The sequence below is a fragment of the Aythya ferina genome (assembly GCF_964211825.1).
Source record: "Aythya ferina genome assembly, chromosome: 12".
In the NCBI taxonomy this organism is placed as follows: Eukaryota; Metazoa; Chordata; class Aves; order Anseriformes; family Anatidae; genus Aythya; species Aythya ferina.
The window spans coordinates 803,998-824,297 of NC_140308.1; the positions used below are offsets into that span (position 1 = coordinate 803,998).

The window sequence follows — 20,300 nt, forward strand, 5'->3', positions numbered from 1 at the left end:
GGGAAGGACAGAAAATGTGCGAAGATATAAAAGAACAGAAGGAGAAAGATGCGATAGTTATCTCTGCAGTTACCCCATTTCTGGGATACTACTGGGATACTAATTAAGATCACAAGTGTCTCGTGTTGGATCAGCAGCAGCAGTTTTGTGTCAGAAGTGAAGGGGAGGAACAGAACGATCAGCTCTTGTTTAGAGGAAAACTATCAGAGAGGTAGCAGACTGTGTGAAGTCACACAATTTGCATTCACGGGTAGAAACGCAAAAATTCCATTTCTCATGCAGAAACTTATGCACACCTGTAACCGAGTCCCTTTTTTCTCTTTTCGCACCTGTCCCAATCACAAAAGTATTTAACTCTATATGAGAGAGGGAACAGCCTCCTCTGTGAATGGGCAAATTCCTTTAACACAGACGCAATAACCCACACCATTTCACTGGAAGTGCTCAGAACATGATTGGATTACTACTTGGAAAACATTAGAAGAACGGGAGGATAGGATCAGGTTAGGACAACTGAGACCATTCCAGACTAGCACTACAAGAGGAAGCACAATTTTTCTTAGGACCTGCTGATGCTGAACTAAAAGCAGCTTCCCAATGTTTGGCTGTTGCAGAACCCGCCCCAGTCTACCAAATCCTTCCACTGTACTGGGGATGACATTGAAGAACTGTTGCAGGTCCAACCAAGCACAGGTACATGTAGAGACAACCAAAGAAAAACTGAAAGTTACATAAATTTATTATGTACAGGCACCTCTTTTCAGCTGCTACATTTACCTATGTGAAATGGCCACATTTGTGTGTGTTTGCATGTCTGCTGTGAACGTGCATGCGTTTCTGCTGCCACGGAGCAGCCATGCATGATGCATGTGATGTGCAAACTGCATTTATGCAGGTTGAAATATTTCAGTAGTTGATGCTTGTTCTTGACAGAGAGCAGTACTTCCATTGAAAGCTCATTTAATAAAAATAATGCAATGCAAATGAACCTGAATCAGAAAAATTAGATTGATGGAAGTAGCTCGGTCGCTGTAATTACACAAGGTGTATTATTTCCTAAATTCTCTTTGCATTAAATATATACCATACATTTATCAAACATAATTAGCAGTTTAGGTGACAAGGATTTGATTTTTCTCCTGCAATAAAAATCCCTCTACTCTGGTATGCACATCTAAAACGTATTATGAACATTTTCTTACTATTGCTGTTTATTTACCAAAAAAAATAAATAAATCATAGGATCAAAGAATCAGAGGGGAAACACCATTTGGGACTTACAAAGCAGAAGATGAGGAAGATGGCTAGGTCAGCCTTCTGTGGATTTCATAAGCATAAAATAAAATTAAATCAGTCAAAGCTTTTAAGGTTGTTAGTCAAATAAATCATATTTGAAAGCAAAATAATTGATGATACCCCATTACATCTTTATTTCCTTTATAATCAGCATTTCATTTTTTAAAATACAGAAATAAATTGATGAAAAACAGCAATAGAAACAGAAGTTAAAAAATAAGCTGTTACAAAGTCAAACGTGGTCTATAGGCATTCTAGTGAAAGAAATGGGTTTTCGGGAAGACACTCTGAGCATATTCAACAAAAATCTTGTTTTTATGTAGCTCTACCTTTTCTTTGCCTTTTGATAATTTACCTCTGACTAAACCTAATTTAGAGAATAGCCTGGAGAATCTATTTTAAACCACAAAAAAAAAGTAAGGTGATGCTACACTGAGCTGTAGCATAAGACTAATATTAACGCACTATTCTCAAGCCTTAACTGATACTCTTCAATCTGACTTCATGATTGACAGCCTGTCTTACATTTGAATCTCCTGTCTTCAATTTCCATTTCAACTTGATATTATTGCAACATGTTTTCTAAGTGAACCCTGTGTTGTATAATAGACATAGTTCTTTTTTTTTTTTTTTTTTTTTTTTTTTACCCAAGATGATAACAGCCAGTACTGTGGGTCATATCTTCCAAACTGTTCCAAAGATGAGTTAAATATTTGAGACTTCTTAGACAAGCTGTGCTGGTTTTTAAATCTAGCAAAGATCAAGACCAAAGTTGAGATGACTGAAGATGCCCTGTTCATTGCACAATGTGCAAAAGCAGCCCCTCAAATTGTAGGCACATGGAGAAAGAGGCAAAGTATCTGAAATGGGATGCACTCCTATGCATTTCCACAAATAACATTTACAGTAACACTAACCTACCAAACAACTACACTTTTCAGGACTAATTATCTAATTGTAGCTTATCTCATGCCTTCCGTGGAAGATCTGTGGCAAGCAGTTCTGTGCTGGAGCAGCCGATAAAGCCCGTGTTGCAGAGCACACGCAGACCTTCTCAGTGTAATTCTGTCAATTCCTTTCTGCTGCTTTCCCCACCAGCTGTATTCAGCAGAATCAAGTGTCAAAGCACCGCCACAAAGACAGCCGTCTTACCTTTCCACAAAAAGCTTCCCATCTCGGTATCAGCACTTTGACTCCCCTTACTCTCTGCTGTATGCCATGGGGCCCTTCCTGCTTTATACAGCCAAATCTTGATATTCCAAGATCCCAACCAACACGGCACGGGGCAGTTTTGCTAATGCTGAATTCTCAGCAAGGTCTCATGAAGTGCTCTTTTTCACAAGGCTCTTTTTACAGTTGCAGGACACGGACTATGTGAACAACGAAACTGCCTGGCTCCAGCAGAGCAGGGCTGGCCGCAGCTCTCCCTTCAGGAAGGACTAAGGTGTCCCCAGCCTCAGAGCAACGAGCCCCAGCTGGCTAATATTTACAGGCTGTGATGCAATTTACTAAACAGAGGCACGTGAAAACCTATTAAACATGTTTAAGAAATTTCATTAACAAACAATTATGAAACACTTCTATTTCTCACTGAAATTAAATGCAGTGACATCAGCTTCTCTGAGCCCCTCATGGCCAAATGAAAACATTCACAGCACAACTCAGATAAAGAAGTTTTTTTCCCCTTCTCTCTGAATGTTTGGGGCTGGGGGGAATGGACACGTGGGTTTTGTTTGGTTTTTGGGTTGTGTTTTTTGTGTGCTTTGTTTTGTTTTATAGTTTCACAGATAATAACTATATAAAAATAATGGCAGAAAGCACTTTCAGTTTTTCTCTCAGAATCCCCTAGGATTATATGGGGACCTCAAGTCAAAAACCTTCACTTTAGAACAATAAATAAATAAACCTGCTAAAGCCTTCCCAAGGCTGGCCAACTGTAGCATAAGTAATGCAAGAGGCTGAGAGATGCCAGATAAATTTGATTACTATAAAAGATGGGAATATGTTTCTTTCCTCAGAGAATTCACAAAAAGGGGTCAAAAACAAAGCAGCACTGAAAGCGAACAACTTCATTTCACCACCAACTCAAGGCGACAATACAATACAATTTTGTGGGAACATTTTATCACATCGGTGCAGAGACCTCCTAATCTTCTATTTCAGAAAAAGGAAAATAGGAAAGAGTCAAAGCAACATGGGACTCCTCTTTCCTTTTGGGAAAAGTTGTCCTGATTAGTATATCAATTTAGTAAAGAGTTCAAGAGCTCTTTTCTTCATACACCTTCTACCAGTCTAATAGAAACCCAAGCATGTTTCGTTAGGGAAAAAAAAAAAAAAAAAAAAAAAAAAAACAACAATCTTTCACTTCATGTTATTCTTCCTATTTGTCAGATTACGAAACCATTTGTATTGAACACATTCGGAGAGCATCATTAGGAGAAATAACCTACCATACTTTCCTTGTTAAGGAAAAAAAAGCGTTGACTTGCTGCTAATTGTTACAGCCCTGGGAAATGATTAGATGCAGAGATGCTCTGAGCACGATTCTCCAACTGGAAGACAGTCCTGATTTCACATTGCTCCATTTTCCCCCCATAAAGAGATGAGCTCTTACCAGTGGCTATCACAACGGCACTAGTATTTTTCTGACCTCTCTGGAATTACTTTTCCTTCATACATCCTAGGGTCGACTAACACGTCGTGTTGGTGACTCCCAGTCATGCCGTCAGCTAAGACACCCTCATCCCTCGCCAATGGCATACTTTCAGCCAACAGCAAAAGTTACTCGAATCTATTAGATTTCACCTAATTTTTATTACTTCTTCAGAGTCAACCAGTTCTTCCTATTTAATAGCCCAAATTTTCACTCTTATCAGCATCTCACAGCACAGGGTCTTCAAGCCCCGTTTCAGGAAACCCACAAGTGATTTTCACAGAAGGCTTACAAATAAGAAGTATAAAAAAGTTGATCTTTGAGGGAAAAGTAACTTCCATCCAGTCTGATAAATTCCTTTTCAGCACACAAACTCTTTACTCACATCACACCTCTTGTACAAACTTCATCTGAATCCAAGCAGAAATTAAGCAGTAGATGACTTCTGTCTTTCCATTTCCAGTTAAAACAAACGTGAGGATGTCGGTTTTGCCATAGGCAGTTCTGAAGCATCTTCTGAGAAGCTCAGCTAAATGACAGTAATATGAAGCAATCTATTTGCTATCACTGAGAATAAAAGTTTTCCTTTATAGACAGTACTTTTTCATGCTAGAAAATGAAAATCACAATTCCTAGTGCTATTAGGTCCTCAGAGATGAACGTACACAACCAAATTTGGTCAAAACCTTTTCAGGATTGAGCATTAGATGCTTTGCAGTAACTAAGCAGAGCCATTTATGTCAAACAATTTCAGAAAGAGAAAAAAAGCCTAATTATCTCTTTTATTCATGTTATCTCTGCTCACTTTACCACAGTCTCCTGTGTAATTGCCACGCAACTCTTACTTTCTCTTTTGCAGTACATACATTTAATGGTGGGCTCTAGAAACTTAGAAAAATCATAGAATCGTGGAACCATTAAGGTTGGAGAAAACCTCTGTGACCACCTGGTCCAACCGTCCACCTACCACCAACATTGCCCACTAAATCACGTTCCCAAGTACCACACCTCCCTTTCTTTACGCACCTCCAGGGACAGTGACTCCCCCACTTCCCTGGGGAACCTGTTCCAATGCCTGACCCCTCTGAGAATTTTTGTTTTTGCAATATGCAACCTGAGAGAAATACTGGGCTGTACTGGTTATCATGTAAACAAACAAATTAGATGCTGGCTTTAAAAGTCATCTATATGCCACCTTCTTTTAACCTCTTTTGTTTTTAGCCAGGTTTCTTGCATGAACACAGCAGAACAGCAAAGCTGTTAGGCACTACATGTTTTTAGAGAACAGAAACACAATGTAGAAATATGAATTTTAAGATAAATAATAACAAAGCAAGATTTGTGAAAGTGCATCAATTTCTTCACATGCTATTTTCTCCTTTCTAAGAAACCTAAATTACCTTGCTTTCATTGTTAATTGTTTTCAGTATTAACGGCAAAAATCCTGACCACTAGCAATTTATAAACACAACAAAATTACATGGTAAGAGGGCTAGGGAAATACATATTAGGGAACTACGCAGTGCAGAAAGGGTACTGTAACCTGCTTCCTTTGCTTAAGAGATCACTTTTGGAATGTCTGTAAGGCTAAGGCACAAGAGTCTTCTAGAGTTAATAATCTTTGTACTTCAGTGGCATAATTAGTTGATTTATTTTTTTTTTTTTTACACCAAGGGGTTATTGAAAAAACAGATGAAACCTGCAGAAGGATGCTCCTGCACAGAACAGTGACTGATGGGCAGCTCTTTGACTGACTAGATGAACAAAGGGCTCCTGTGGATTTTAATAACACTGATCCACTTATGAATCATAAATGATACAGAAACCCTTTTGCATCTTTGAGATTTTCAAAGATTTCAGGGAAGGAGAGTGTTCCCATCCAGCAAAACAATATTCTTCATTGTGGTGTTTTGTTTTGTTTGTTTTTTGTATGTGCATTTTTTTGTTTGTTTTGTCTTTAAGAATACAACTGCATTTGGTGTTTGACATGGATGTACTCTGAGCCAAACGTTTAGATTTTTTTTGCCACAGCTAAGCTACGTGGAATTGGCAAGCATAGCAGGTTTTTAACACCCTTTCACAACTATCTGAAATATTTCATAGGAAAAATGAAAACAGACTCAACAGTAAGGCAGCATCCAGATGACCAGTAAGACCACTAATGAAGAGACCGTGAAACTGGTTGATATCAGACTGTCATTTCTCATGGTTTTAAGAATTTTAATGGATTCTTTTTAATTTAGATAAAAATAGTTCATATAGTTTTTGCTTTAACCACAAGCCTATAATGAACTGTAAATAGATGTAGCTAGAAGGTAAGATTAACATATATTTTTTAAAAAGCAGAAGCTAATGTTTTCTGAGAAAAAGCCTAAGCAGCGTTTGATTTTTTGGCTGCAGGATGTCACAAGAAAACATTTCTCCAAGCAAAGTAAAAGTAACTTCCAGCTTTCTCTTTCTGAACATACCAAATACTTTTATCGGAACAACACCTTCTTATCTAGGCACAGTTCTTGCACTGAGTTCTAAAACTACGTACACATAACTGTGTATTTCATATGTATGGAGTTTCCTATGCACATATTCCTTAGATAAACTTTCAAGACTACGTTTTCAGAATAACACAGACACAAATGCTAGGAAACAGCCAAACTCAAAGGCTTGGAAATACAAATACAAAACTTACTAGGACAATGTTATTTTGGATCCTCATGTGTAAGTTTTAATTTAAATCTCATTTTCCTACAGGAGATGCATGTCAATAAATACAGGAGAAAAGTTAGGGTGACTTAGAAGGAAAACAGGAAGATCCTGTCTCTGACACTGCCCAAGGGATCTTACTCTGCGTTTATTATGCAAATATACGTCCGACCCCACAAAACTAGGACTCTTGACTAATGATACCAGTCTCACCTCCACTCTCGTTCCTAAATCCACTATTCCCCTCAAACACAACTTCACTGGACTTTTGATCTCAAGTCCTGTCAGGTAGCTTCCATTTTATGAAAGTTGACATCATTTTTACCACCATCATATCAGTTTATAATACTGTAAAGAAACGTTCTTTAGGCTCAGAAAGAACTGTACAAAAACGTAGTGAACTTCCTTAGGATATTTAGTGATGCAGCATCATTTCTAACAAATTTTTGTTTCTGTTAAAGACATACTTCTTTCAAATGCAAGCATGAGACTTTTTTTAAAAATTAAAAGTTGGCACCTCTGAGATAGTATTAGAACAAATAAACTCTCACAGCAGTGACTGCATAGACCGCAAAGGCTGTACTCGTTCTGTGCATGACTGGAATTTTTCATTTCATACATCATTTACAACTTGCTGCAGCGATTCCACAAATCTGTCTATGCTATTAGCGTGAAGTTAAGTTTTTCCCTCCCAAGAAATTCATTTGCGGATAAATATTATTGGTTATTTTGGCCAGCATTAATTTCACCAAAATTCAACTATGCAACTAGGTCACCGCAGCACTGCGAGCCGAGAAGCAAAGCATACTTAGTACTAGGTAATGAAGACAAAATCTTATATTCTCATACACAATATAGCATATTTGAATACATCAAAATAAAATTATACTGTCTACATCATAAGCAAACTTACTGCAGAAGCAATAATACAATAGCAAGAAGTCAGCTAATGCACACACTTGTTTCAACATATTTAAATATAGGTTTGCATTTATATCCCATATTTTTAGAAATTGCTATTTCAGGACAGTGAGAGACCTGGAACAAAGCTTCTCCTTGCAAAAGCATGTTTAGGTAGAACACAACTACTTTTTCTTTGGTCTTTACCACAGGCAGATCACTTACTGTTGCAACTGTCCCAGAAAAACTATGAGGATTATCCTTACTGGTAAAGTTATCATTGCTGGCATAGCCTTTACAAATGCTTGCACATTGTGCTCTGTTCTGAAACCATGCTATTCACTGAACCAGGCACTACAGTCTTAAACTCTAAACTGTGGCCGCAATTCACACACCTTCTGACTGTGCTTGACTGAAAGCTGAAAAATTGACAGTTTTTACATAAAATTTATTTAAATATTACTAAATACTTGGACTTAGAACTCAGCTTGGAAACAAAAAAGAAAGGTTTTCTTACCGTAAAATGAAGGACTTCTGGGCTGGAGGAGTGTGTAACACGGGACAGAAGAATCACTTCCTGGGCATTAATTCCACCTCTTGCTCACGATAAATCCAGAACGTATCTAGCACAAAAAAAGTGAAAACCACAGATTTAGCAGGGCTTGGGTGTCTTGTCTACTTGGCGGACAAATTCTCCCATGGTCTTCCTTTCTAGTCTAAAAGCAGTGGTGTGTTAGGAGGGAGGAAGGCACAGCGCTGGTTTGGTCCCACACCGCGGTGTGCTGGCACTGGCACGCACCCAGCGTCAGGACACCGGGACAGCAGCCGCGGTGCCGCCTGGCCCCAGCTCGTGGGCAGCGTGCGAAGAACAGCCCATGGCCTGCGCCTGCTCTTCTCACGCAGTCACTCGTGCAGGGGCCTGAGCTACTCCACTCGGCATTTGTGTGCTTGGAAAACAACGGCAAATCGAGCAAACAGACCTCTTCCTCCTGCGCCCTAATACATAGGTACAGGTATGCAAAGAGAGGTACCAACACAAGCTGCAGATGAAGGAATATCTCTGAAGAAAGCACCAGTTAATATTTTCAGAAAGATAAGGCCCCAGAGCCAATCATTATCAAACATATGAAAAAGGAACTAAATATAGATTATATCAATCTCCTCCTTTTGTGTGTCAAAACCATATTTTAATTTTGTTTTTAAATCTGCCAATCAGGGCATAACTGATCACCCAAAAAAATGTTTTAACTTTCAAACATCTGTCACATGTTAAAATAACCCATGTCAAATAGACATACCAGAGGAAAACTTGAGGGGTACACAGACAAGCTTTCACAGATTCATCATATTTCTGGCCTCCAAAATGTTCTCTTAAAATATTCAGATACTATTAAGAACTGAAACTTCCAGCCAGCAAATTTCTTCTTTCTGGAAAAGATTTTGTGGAGGAAAAGAAGCTTCAAGCAGTAGCAGATGCATTATGTTTCTTTCTAGAAGAGTGGAGAAGAGATTGCAGGGTTTGCAAGATAAGATGGGCTAAAACAGGTCCTGGAGTCAGCCATGCAATTTTAAGCAGACCAAAAATGACTTGTCATCTCTAAACACTGAACTATATTACATTTTAATCTCAATTCACATCCAGAATTATTTCTAACACTAAGAACTGACATAATAGATCTCTGCTCCAGAGCAAAGAGCTCTCTGCTCCGGGCTGGATGCCTAGTATTTCCCCACTCCTCTGACCTTAGCTGTAAAAAACGTTGTTATTCTTCACTGATGTTTCCTGAACTGAAGGAGAGAAAAGTATAGCAAGAGGAAGAGGTCACTTATAACGAGAGGCAATTCCATCAGGCAGATACCAACACAAAAATGGAGCAGGGATCTGCATGCAGGAGTCTCGAGCCATCCCTAACCTGGCACAGTCAGGGCTTCACCTCGCAGGCACTGGCAGGTGTCTGAGCCACTACCACGGTGCTACGGATCCTGCACAGCCAAAGGAAGCACAGCATTAAAGAGAAAAGGAGTCCAAGTGCAAACAAACCAAAACCCAGCAAGATAAGTGATCGAGGAAGTCTAAATAGATAGGCTATCACGGTATAAGCAAAAATCTAATCCCCAAAAGTGGTTGAGAGAAAAGCAGACAGGAAAAAATTTGCTCTCAAAGAGTTTCAGTAACTGCTAAGATTGTATACAGATATACCCCCTGCTTTTCAGTGACTACCAAAACGTTTAAGTGTTGTGTCCCTAAAAAAAAAAAAAAAAATCCATTTTACATGAAGGATAATCTACAACAATAATTGTAATATTTCTATTATTTTTAACATGACAGAGCATATTTAAGTTATCAAAATGTGGTAAGACATGAACCAAACGGTTCTGAGTTATGAGAACTTCTGTGAATAACATAGCACAGGAGCAGAGGAAAGGCTATAAAACCTAAGACTATTCCATGACAGCTTGTGGAAAGCTTCCCAAATTACTTGTCCATCTGCAATGAAACAACCGGGTACATGATGAAATATTTTACTAAATATGAAATAAATACAACTGGCTATCTAGTTACATTTATGCAGCAAGTACATAAATCTGCTTGTCTACATTCACAGCACAGCTTCTTGAGAAAACAGCCTCAGATACAAGCCCTTGCCATTACAGTATTGTCAGCTGAAAACTTAAAGGGAACTTACATGCACTGACGAGCACTGCCTAATAAAAAAGACACAGTCGCAAAAAAAAAGGAGAAAACCACCTCTATAGATCCCTCTGGTACAGGCTCGGTTCCATAAGTTCTCCCACATTAAGGACTGTGCTGTCAATGCCACTTTGCATCACAAAAGAAGTTCAGCCAAAAACCACAACAGTACCGACAGGTCCCAAAGAAGCCTGCAACCCCAGCCTTCCGCGGTCCTTGCCTTGCACTTCTCCCTCCACTGCTGCTTCACTGCAGGCATTAATGCACGGACAAGATTTGGTCTTAATACACGGGAACTACAGAACCAGCAGACACTCGATGTAACAGCACATCTATTACAGGATTCTGCAGCTACCTACGTAACTTCTGCCATGGCACTGTCTGCATAACCTTGAATTGCAAATGCTTACCTGAATGTAGCAAGCAAGCATGTCAATGCAGACCATGCAGTAAAGATCTATAGCTCTAAACTGTTCCACCTTCTTTGTGAACTTCTCAACTCACAAATCAATAAGATATTGAGTAATAAACGAGCCAGAAATATTCTTGGGGAAAAAAAAAAAAAAAGAAAAAAGAAAGATTCAGAATTGTGAATCATGGAGCCTACACATTTCTGACATAAGTTCATTAAATAAAAATCTCATTAAAGCTTTAGCCAAAATTTCTAACTCATCAAAGGCCCACGTTCTGAATACCAATGAATTTTATGAAAAAGAAGTGATTTTTACTTGTCTGCATGTCGGTAGAATATCTCTTAGGTTACAAAACCAAATCTGATGACACTGAAAAGTCTTTCACGAACAAAGACAGACGAGTAAAACAACCACCAGATCTCTTTAATTCCATGCAAAAGTGTCAACAGCAAAATCACTGCATCTTTTCCGTAGCAGAATATTAAACAGTTCATTAATATCCATTTTCCCTTCTTCTCTTTTCAGAGGCTACTAAAATTGTTTCTGTTTGATTTTACATGAGTGAAACTCCTCCCAAATGAAACAGGTACAAGTGTCTTGAAAGAACATTCAAGTGTACATCATTCAAGACCTTGGCAGTCCCTATCTCTGTGAAACAACAATAGCATCCCACTAACAATGACTTGCTTAACTATTCATTTTTGTAAATAATGGAACTGAAAATTATCTAGTGATGGATTTACACTTTTACAATGCATCTCAGGGATGAACATGAATAGGGATGCAGAAATTATGTATATTACAATGGGTGACACGCAGAACTTAAGATTCTAGCTAGCTCCACAGAAGAACATAAGCTGGAAACACATAGCACTACAATTTTTAGCATTTTACCTTTGTCTAATATTGCTGTGAGATATCCTATATGTATTATTTGTGTTATACTAGCATTTAAAGACTCCAATTAAAATCCAAACACCATTATATTAGGCAGAAATAGTATGAAAATTACAATAGGTGTCATAGCCATTTTAATTCCAAACAACCACAATAAATTGTGTATTTCTCAGATATGCTTTCCTTTATATTGTAGTTACCCACACAATTTAACAGATTAGTTCTAATATTCAGGGGGAGTGTTAAAAGGATTGCCAGGTAGTCTTCTCAGACTTTTTTTTTATTATTATTATTTGAAAACTGCATTAATATTTCCAGTGGAGGTGCCCAGCCAACAGAGTGAAAGCCTACTGACACAAAGCTTGCCTTCCTTAATCACCTTTCCTGAGAAGAAGCCTGTGGAACTGCAAGACCCTGTGGACCTCAAAATAAAAAACCTGCTCCCCTGAAGTATAAGACTGCAATTTTACAGAAAATTCACACGTCTAGATTTTCCTCTCGTTACTCCTCTTTTTAGTGATTTTTTTCTTTTTTTTCTTTTTTTTTTTTTTTTTTAGCATAAGTACTGACTTACTCGATATACCAATTTACTCTCATGTAGGGTATCATTTTACTATTAATATATCTGCACATTGAACAACTTCGGTCTAGGAACTAGCTACGATCTATCAGAAAGTTAAACTAAAATATATATGCATTTTGCACATATGTCTTGCCAGTCAGATAATTCAGTAACAGTTTGTTTTGACTTGAAGAAGAGGACATCTTAAATTAAGAGATATGGAAAAATAAGATCATTTGGAAGGAAGGAACTGACAAAAATGGCAACTTTTCTGGTAATAACACAAAGCACTGAGTTTCCATACAAAAGAAAGTTAATAAAGACTACTTTGGGATTAAGTAACAAATGGCAAGTGTTTACACTGTGACTATTAGTCCTTTAGCTGGGTGTTTATTATAAACAGTATTTCAAACAGAGGACCTTAGGAGACAATATATAAATATTTTAAATGGTAAAATATAGGTGTTGGCTTTTTTTGTACTGTGTCCAGAAAATCTGCACAAACACATCAAATTCTCCACCTAGGGAATTTACTTTATTGTTACGTTTGCATTTAAAACAAATGTACATGACCTATTTTGGGCCTAATATAACTAAAAGGAACCTATTTGTTGTTTATTATTTATAGAAGATTCACTTCAGATTAGGCCTTTTGCAGACGTGTGTATCTGTGTGGCATCATAAAGCGTCTCCAGATATCCCCCAGCACTAAAACAGACGAGAAAATGACAAGTTAGGATGTATCCCAGTACGCACAGTATTTTATAAAAGCAAAGATTAAAAGCTGTTTTTTCCTCTTCAGAAAGGCCACATGAAAGAGCCTGTACCATGGCTAATGCATTGACCTTCTATGTCTGATAATGACAAGTTCAAGTTCCTAGAGTTGGATAAGATGTGGAACTAAAGTAAGTGCACTCAAGCAATGAGTTCTCCTGCTCTGTTAGAATCCCGCTCGCAGAACTAGCTGCCTAGAAAGAATGAATAAAACAGTTTAATTTTTTTTTTTTTATATATATAACCAAGGAGTTTTTCTACACCATCAGCATGTCTCATATCTACTTTCTTCAGTCTAAGGCACCAATGGTTTCTTTCACTTTTTAATAGTAAACTTGAAATGATTTCATGTGAGTAAAAGATGCTAAATTTGTGAAAGATGAGAGATGTAAAATTGCTGCTTGTGTCTGCAATTTCTTATTTTCAGCTTTTTTCGTGTAAATGGAGAAAGAGTAAAACATAGTAAAATCGTATATATCATATAAGAGAGACAACAGCTCTTTACAAATAACCAGCAAATCAGAAATGCATTTTTACACAACAAGCAGACTTCGTAACGTAAATTCCTCTAGCATATGACTTTTGTTTTTAAAGGAGGACAGCAATAATACATCAAGCATTTCTTCCTATCATCAACTAAGAAAAAAACAGAAGCAGTTGACCTAAAGACTTTCTTCCCATCAGTCATCAACTCTGTCCAATTTTGCAGGTTACAGTACCTGGAACTCTGCAGGGGCAGAGTAAAACCCCCTCACAGTGCTGCTGGCATGGCTGAGGCACGGAACAGAAAGTTACTGTCATCAAGCTAGGCACCAATAGCAGTAGCTTACATAGATATGGCAAACAGATGACTAAGGAAAGTAATTAAAAAGGCTTTTTTTTTTTTTCCTAAGTTAATAAAAATAATACAAGACTATGTTTTAGCACATTTTGTATTGTCAAGTACCTATTTGAAAGTACACATAGATATCATAACTGTTACATCTCCATTTAAGTTGTATAAGGGAAATAATAAAGGCTAAAAGAAATGCTGGGACTCAAGTTGGTGCGAATCAACACATGCATCACACCCAGTGTTTTCCATGAAGTGACCCCTGCCTCTGCCTACCAGGATAGGCAATGAGCACAAAGGAACAATATAATTCCAAAAGAGATTCACTTTTAAATGTGGCTCTTAAACCCGCATTTTTATTTTCCTCACCATCCCTATTTGAACTCATCTTATAAACAGTAACTTATTTAGAAAGAAATATTAATTTTCAGCATGTGCAAAGTCTTGGGGCGTTCTATTCCAGTAAATTCTTGTAGGTGGAAATTGTTATTATCATTTTCAAAGAAACATGGTGATACTAAGTAAAAAAATGTGTATTAAAAGAATACTAACATTTCTAAATGTATGCGTGCGGCCCAGAAAGTCAACCCTATCTTGGGCTGCATCAGAAGAAGCATGGCCAGCAGTTCGAGAGGTGATTCTCCACTCTACTCTGCTCTCGTGAGACCCCGCCTGGAATTCTGCATTCAGATCTGCAGACCCCAACACAACAAGGACATGGATGTATTAGAGTGAGTCACAAAGATAACCAAGGGCCTGGAGCACCTCTCCTATGAAGACAGGCTGAGGGAGTTGGTGTTGTTCAGCCTGAAGGGAAGGCTCTGGGCAGACCTTACTGCAGCCTGCCAGTGCCTAGAGGGGGTACAGGAAAGCTGGGGAGGGGCTTTGTGTCAGTGGGGCAGTGACAGGACAAGGGGTAATGGCTTTAAGCTCAAGAAGGCCAGGTTTAAATTAGAAATAAGGAAGAAATCCTTTACTCAGAAGGTGGTGAGGCACTGGAATAAGCTGCCCAGAGCAGCTGTGAATGCCCCATCTGTAGAAGTGTTTAAAGCTAGGCTGGATGGGGCTTTGGGCAACCTGATCTAGTGGCAGGGGTCCCTGCTCATGGCAGGGGGGTTGGCGTTAGATGATTTTTAAGGTCGCTTCCAACCCAAACCAGTCTATGATTCTATGAAACAAGAGCTCGAACTGAAGTTAAGAAATTGCCATAATTAAACTTGCCCAGGAAGACAGATTAAGGTCAAATATGCCTATTAATTTTGGGTATCCACTCTAAACCACCTTAGACTTGATTTTTTATTTTTTTTTTAAGCACAGCATTTCATAACATTTATGCCATTCCTGGAATCATTTTTACCAGCTCCTGCTGCAGCTGTGATTTCCACCACTGCTGCAAGGAGAACACCACATGCCCAGGCTGAGCGCTGAGACAGGCAACACGAGGGACTGGGCCAGCCCCAAGCCTAGCTTTGAAAGAGGTCTTTGCCTTCTTTACTCAGAGTCCACGCTCACAGAGCAGCACCAGGCTGGGCTCCATGCCCTGAGGAGCCGGGGGACTCGGCCACAGAGCTGCTGAGGCCTCAGCACCCCACCTGCAGCCAGTGGCAGGGCTGTGCTGCGGGGCCTGGCAGTGCCTGCGCTGAGGAGACATGGCGGAGCACTGCCACGGCTCTGCTTCGAGTCCTGTCATGGGGGGTGCCCAAGTGGCCTCACCTGGTGGTGTAAGTAAGGGAGGCAAAACACAGCACACAGTGTCACTGAGCGTCGATCCCAGCTGAGGTGCTCAGGGCAGGGCACAGCGGCAGCCCAAGCTGTGCCAAAGGCCGTGCCCAGTGTCAGCGTCCCCGGCCTGCCACGGCCTGGCTGCGCCTGGCCACGGCTGCAGGGTACTCTGCTGCGTGGGAAACGGCACGCTGTCGAAATAAAAGATGCATTTGCACTTTGTAACACGTTTTCATGGGGTTTTGATACATCCCTCGCTAATTCTAATTATCAAAGAGACTTTCTTTTTAAACAAAGGCTGCTGCTTCTTCATCCAAGAGCGACGTTACGATGCTAAATGAGGTATACGATCAGAGTGCCTTGCCAAACAAAGGGATAAGTCAAACGCAGACACTTGTGATTTCTCTGCTGGATCAAGCGCAGGGAAAGGAGCTACAGAGAAGAAAGCCGAGATTTCAAACAGATGTTTCCGTAATCAACAGTTACTGCATGCAAGGCTCAGAAAATTACAGGGAAAACAAATTCTGTAAATATTACTCGTTTCCTTCTTTAAGGTGATTTTATTTATTTATTTATTGTACATCAGTCTTAGCTTTTCTTATTCATTTTAGCTTAGAAAAAGGAAAAGAAAAAGCTATCCTGGAATTTTAAAAAATTTGACACAATAAATTTCAAAGAGTTCCTTTGGAGACGCTAGACCTATCATTTAGCATCTTTATTTAGATAAATTATAAAGTTTTTCCTATATACTCACAAGCCAGAGAATGATTTCTGCTATTAAGAAAAGATATTTTTCCTAAGACATTAGTTATTTGTTAACATGCCTACATACTCATTATGTGAATACACATACATGTAGTCTTTTAAAAGCTTATTGTTTTCTCAATAAATTGGGTATTGAGGGAAGAATCTGTACACCATATTACATAAATAGCTATTTGGACAATTTAAAGTTAATGTTTAAAATACAAATAGTAACAATCTTTGTAGAAGTAGCTCCTTCCTATCTCTAGCCCTGCTTTCTATTCAGCCTCCTCAGCGTTTTTGTTTCTACCCAGTGAAGACACCTTTTCCATCACCATGTATTCTGATCCACGCAGTGAGTTTCTGAGTATTCAGCCACACTGTGAGAGGGAAGACGAGAATTCTCTTCATTCAGTATCCCTCTGTTCTTCACACTTAAATCCACAACGCGGTGTTTGTCAAACAACATCAAAATATTTTTCTTTCCTCCTCCTCCCTACATAAATACTCTGCTCTTAGTGCCATCACATTTCTTTGGACCCAACTGGAGCACAAAAAACACTGATGTATAACTTCAGTTTACAAATAAGCATCTGTGGTATACGAAGCTTAAACCATGTTAGTTGAACATGATTAAAGCTGAATGCTTTAATCTGGATAACATAGAAGCAACGCAAATATATTATTTGTCTTCTTTATTAATAGCCATTTACCATTCCAGTGGAAGAGGGTTACCTGTATTCCCTTCTCTAATTTTCTTATACAGAGATGTCGGGTTTACAAGTTCCAGTGTATTTTTAAGTTCTGTAAGGTATATTTTAAAGTTGCGTACTCCTCCCCATCTTTCTGTGATATGAGAAATTGTTTAGAAACAATTTCACTGGTTTCATTTATTTCAGAGGGTGCTTACATATATTTATTTTCAATCAGGTTATTTGCTTTCAATGGTACTACAAAAAATTAAATATCATAAGGTTTGACATGTAGCCTTAAAATGAGCATGGTAAAATCCAGGAGATGGCCTTTAAACCTGCACACTAAACTTGCACATTTTCTTTCTGTGGCTGTACACAAATTCCAAGCATTTGCAGATTTTTTGTTTCTTATTTTATAACTCGGACAGTGAATAAGCAATTCACACGAACAGTTGCTAAATTTTCACAAGCAGATCATGTCCAAAGGGAGGTACTGAACCTACATCACTTTCATACAGGTATCTTTTATGAAAATTAGTAAGTCCTAGCCTGAAATGTGGCTTTAAAACACCGGTGAGCCACCTGTATAAAGTGGTGCACCAATGCAGTTTTACTGTCAGAGGGTATCAGGTCAGAGATGGCTTCTGTTGGCAGATCAGTCACTGACTACCTCAATTGCCTTTGGCAAATCATTTAACCTTTCTGTATTAATGTTTTCCTGCCTGTAGAATAGTTCTTCATCATACTGAGAGAAGTTTAGCTTATTAATTAATAAAAATAACTATTAGAATGCTACAGGTTTAATTCCAATGTCCATCTGCTCCACAGAAACTCAGAAACACTCTGCATATTAGACAGAAAAGAATTGTTTCTCTACAGGTGAGTGCTATTTCAGACCACGTTGCTACCCCACGTACTTTAATGACTACAAGGAGAACAAGGCTTGCAGGTTCCTTGCAACTCGTGAATAACAACAACGAAAAGCAGCAGCAGCCTTTGTCCTGAACTGACGGTTTGTTGCTTCGAAATACTTCTGTAAGTTTTAATGAGCTAAATGATTTAAAAATATATATTGTGAAAGTTCTCTTGATCTGAAACCTTACATGCCATGTTTCAGATTAAAACCAAGTTTTACTGCCTAGATATAAACCCCTAGAAAACAGAGTTTATAATGGAAATACTGACAGAACATTAGCTACACTGTAGTGTGCTAACGGGTACCTCTATAATACAGTCTATTCCAGAATAATTTTTCTTTTTATTATTTCATTAAGTTGTATCTCACTAAAGTTCCTCCTAGGATCTCTCTACAGCACCAAATTTTTCATTGAGAAAACTATAAATCATAGGCCTAAATTACAATTTAATTATAAACGCCTTCCCTTCTAATGCTGCCTGGGACCTTTTACCCTCCTACATAATTCTAAAAAATGACCCCTGTCATAATTTCCTTCACTAGAATAATATGCAGAGATCTAATCCTGAATCCTGCTGTCTTATAATTTAATATAAGAGGTAATTATTATTCAAAAGATAATGTTGCAGATATTGAAAATATTCTGAAGTTTAAGTCTAAAAAAACCTTGACTTGGTATGTAAAAGGCTCTTATTTGACTCTTGTAGAAAAGGAAATAAATAAAAAGGTCTTAAGATTTTCTGCAAAATGCTAGAAGTATCATTTGTAGCTAGAATTTGTCTGCTATAAATTCTATAACCTTTGAACTACAGAGAAAACACTCTCACGCAGAGCAAAACCAAGACGACACTGGATCATTTATTATTGATTTCTGCTTTTTGCCATAGGTTAGACAAAAAATTTTAGGTTGCTGCTATCTATCTGAAAAATATGCATTAGGTAGCTCCACATTTCTGAATACAAAGTACACATAAGCTAAAGTTTAAAAAAAAAACTTGTTCTCACATCTAAAATTTGACTTTAAATTTATCACATAGAAGACACCAGCATGCTTATCCGAAGCATTCCTGTAAAGAAAAAAATAATATAAAAACTATAAGGAATTAGTACTTTTTTTCCTAAGTCAGAAAGCAAGGGCTAACACCGTTACCTCAATTCATCTTGCACAAGAGACAGTGAATTTAATCTCATACCAAGAATACAGCTATTATTGCCTGTCTCTATTCACTTACAAAGAAAGACTTTGACCTTAAAACTCTTTTTTCTAAAACTGGGATTTCATCAATTAAAATCTGTTTTCTCTTTATCTGACTCCTAGAGTATGCAAGAATATCTGCCGAAGAAGTGAACTGATTGTACAGATGGAGAAAAGAAGATGAGGATGTGCAAAAGGAGAGAGAATCAGCAGAAGTTCTACATCAGAATGAAATCCACAGAACTGGAATACCTTTTTGGTTACAAATGCAGGGAGTATCCCACACACACACTTTTTTTTTTTTTTTTGGGGGGGGGGGGGGGGGGGGGAGGGGGTAAATGAGATATCAAATGAGCTTCCTTTCTCCTAACTATATACAGCACCACCAGTAAGCACAAATAAAATACCATAACTGACAGATTCTACATCCTGAAGAGGTAGAGGCCAGTGAGGTTATCAGGAAATGGGGTTCACAAGAGGTAATTATAGCCCATGCTCACCCTTCTTAGGTGAGGCAGAACATTACTATACAGCTCAATAAAAATCAAACTATATAGTGCAGAGGCACCAGTTTACTACCCTTTTTGTTTTTGCTTTGGGAGCAGTTCATTTAAGATGTAATAAATTGAAGTTTTTTTCCTGTCCTTCCATAAATCTAGGGACAGTGCAAATGAGGTGTTCCTCATTATGAACAAAAGAAAAGGGGCTCCCTAGATAGTGACTTGAACTGGTAGCATTAAAGCAGTCATTAAAAGGAGCCCTGTTCTTTTTTGTAGAAAGGAATATTACTTAATAACACTAGAAGCATGGTTCACTTCATATTGCTGAAGTGAGCTTTTGGGGTGCAGTGAAGAGGAAAAAAAACGAGAAAGTCCATAGTACCACAAACATAATAAAAAAGAGAGATGGTATTTTGCCTGTAACAAATTAATAATAAGTAAGAAAATGTAATTGACTGCCTGTGTCTAACTGAATTGCTTCATGCAACAAAAAGATTTAAGGATCTCGGGGGGTTCGTGGAAGATGTTAGACCATACTTTCAAATGAACAAACAAAACCAGAGTAGACGGGCACAGGTAAACAGAAAAAGACTGCCAACAGATCATTTTCTAGCTTGAGGATCCAATGCAACACAAAGCTTAAACAATTTTGAAGGAGTCCTGTTATTAGCAAATCTGAATGGTTATTGTGATGGGGAATGTAGAGCACCGAGACGGACAGAGTGGAGCAATGCAAATAATTTTACATTTCCGTTTCCAAAAAAAACCTCACTCAACCACAGCAGTGAAGGCTTAGACATTCAGAGAAT

The 20,300-nt window shown here is 38.3% G+C and overlaps 1 protein-coding gene across 1 annotated transcript in view; it reads right to left on the reverse strand.

Moving 5' to 3' along the window:
- Positions 1–20,300, reverse strand: part of ZFHX3 (zinc finger homeobox 3) — a 473,005-nt gene that overhangs the window by 404,620 nt on the left and 48,085 nt on the right. The window contains exon 2 of the mRNA XM_084532975.1: positions 8,067–8,172. The gene's annotated coding sequence lies outside the window, so the exon portion shown is untranslated. The remainder of the gene's footprint in view (positions 1–8,066; positions 8,173–20,300) is intronic.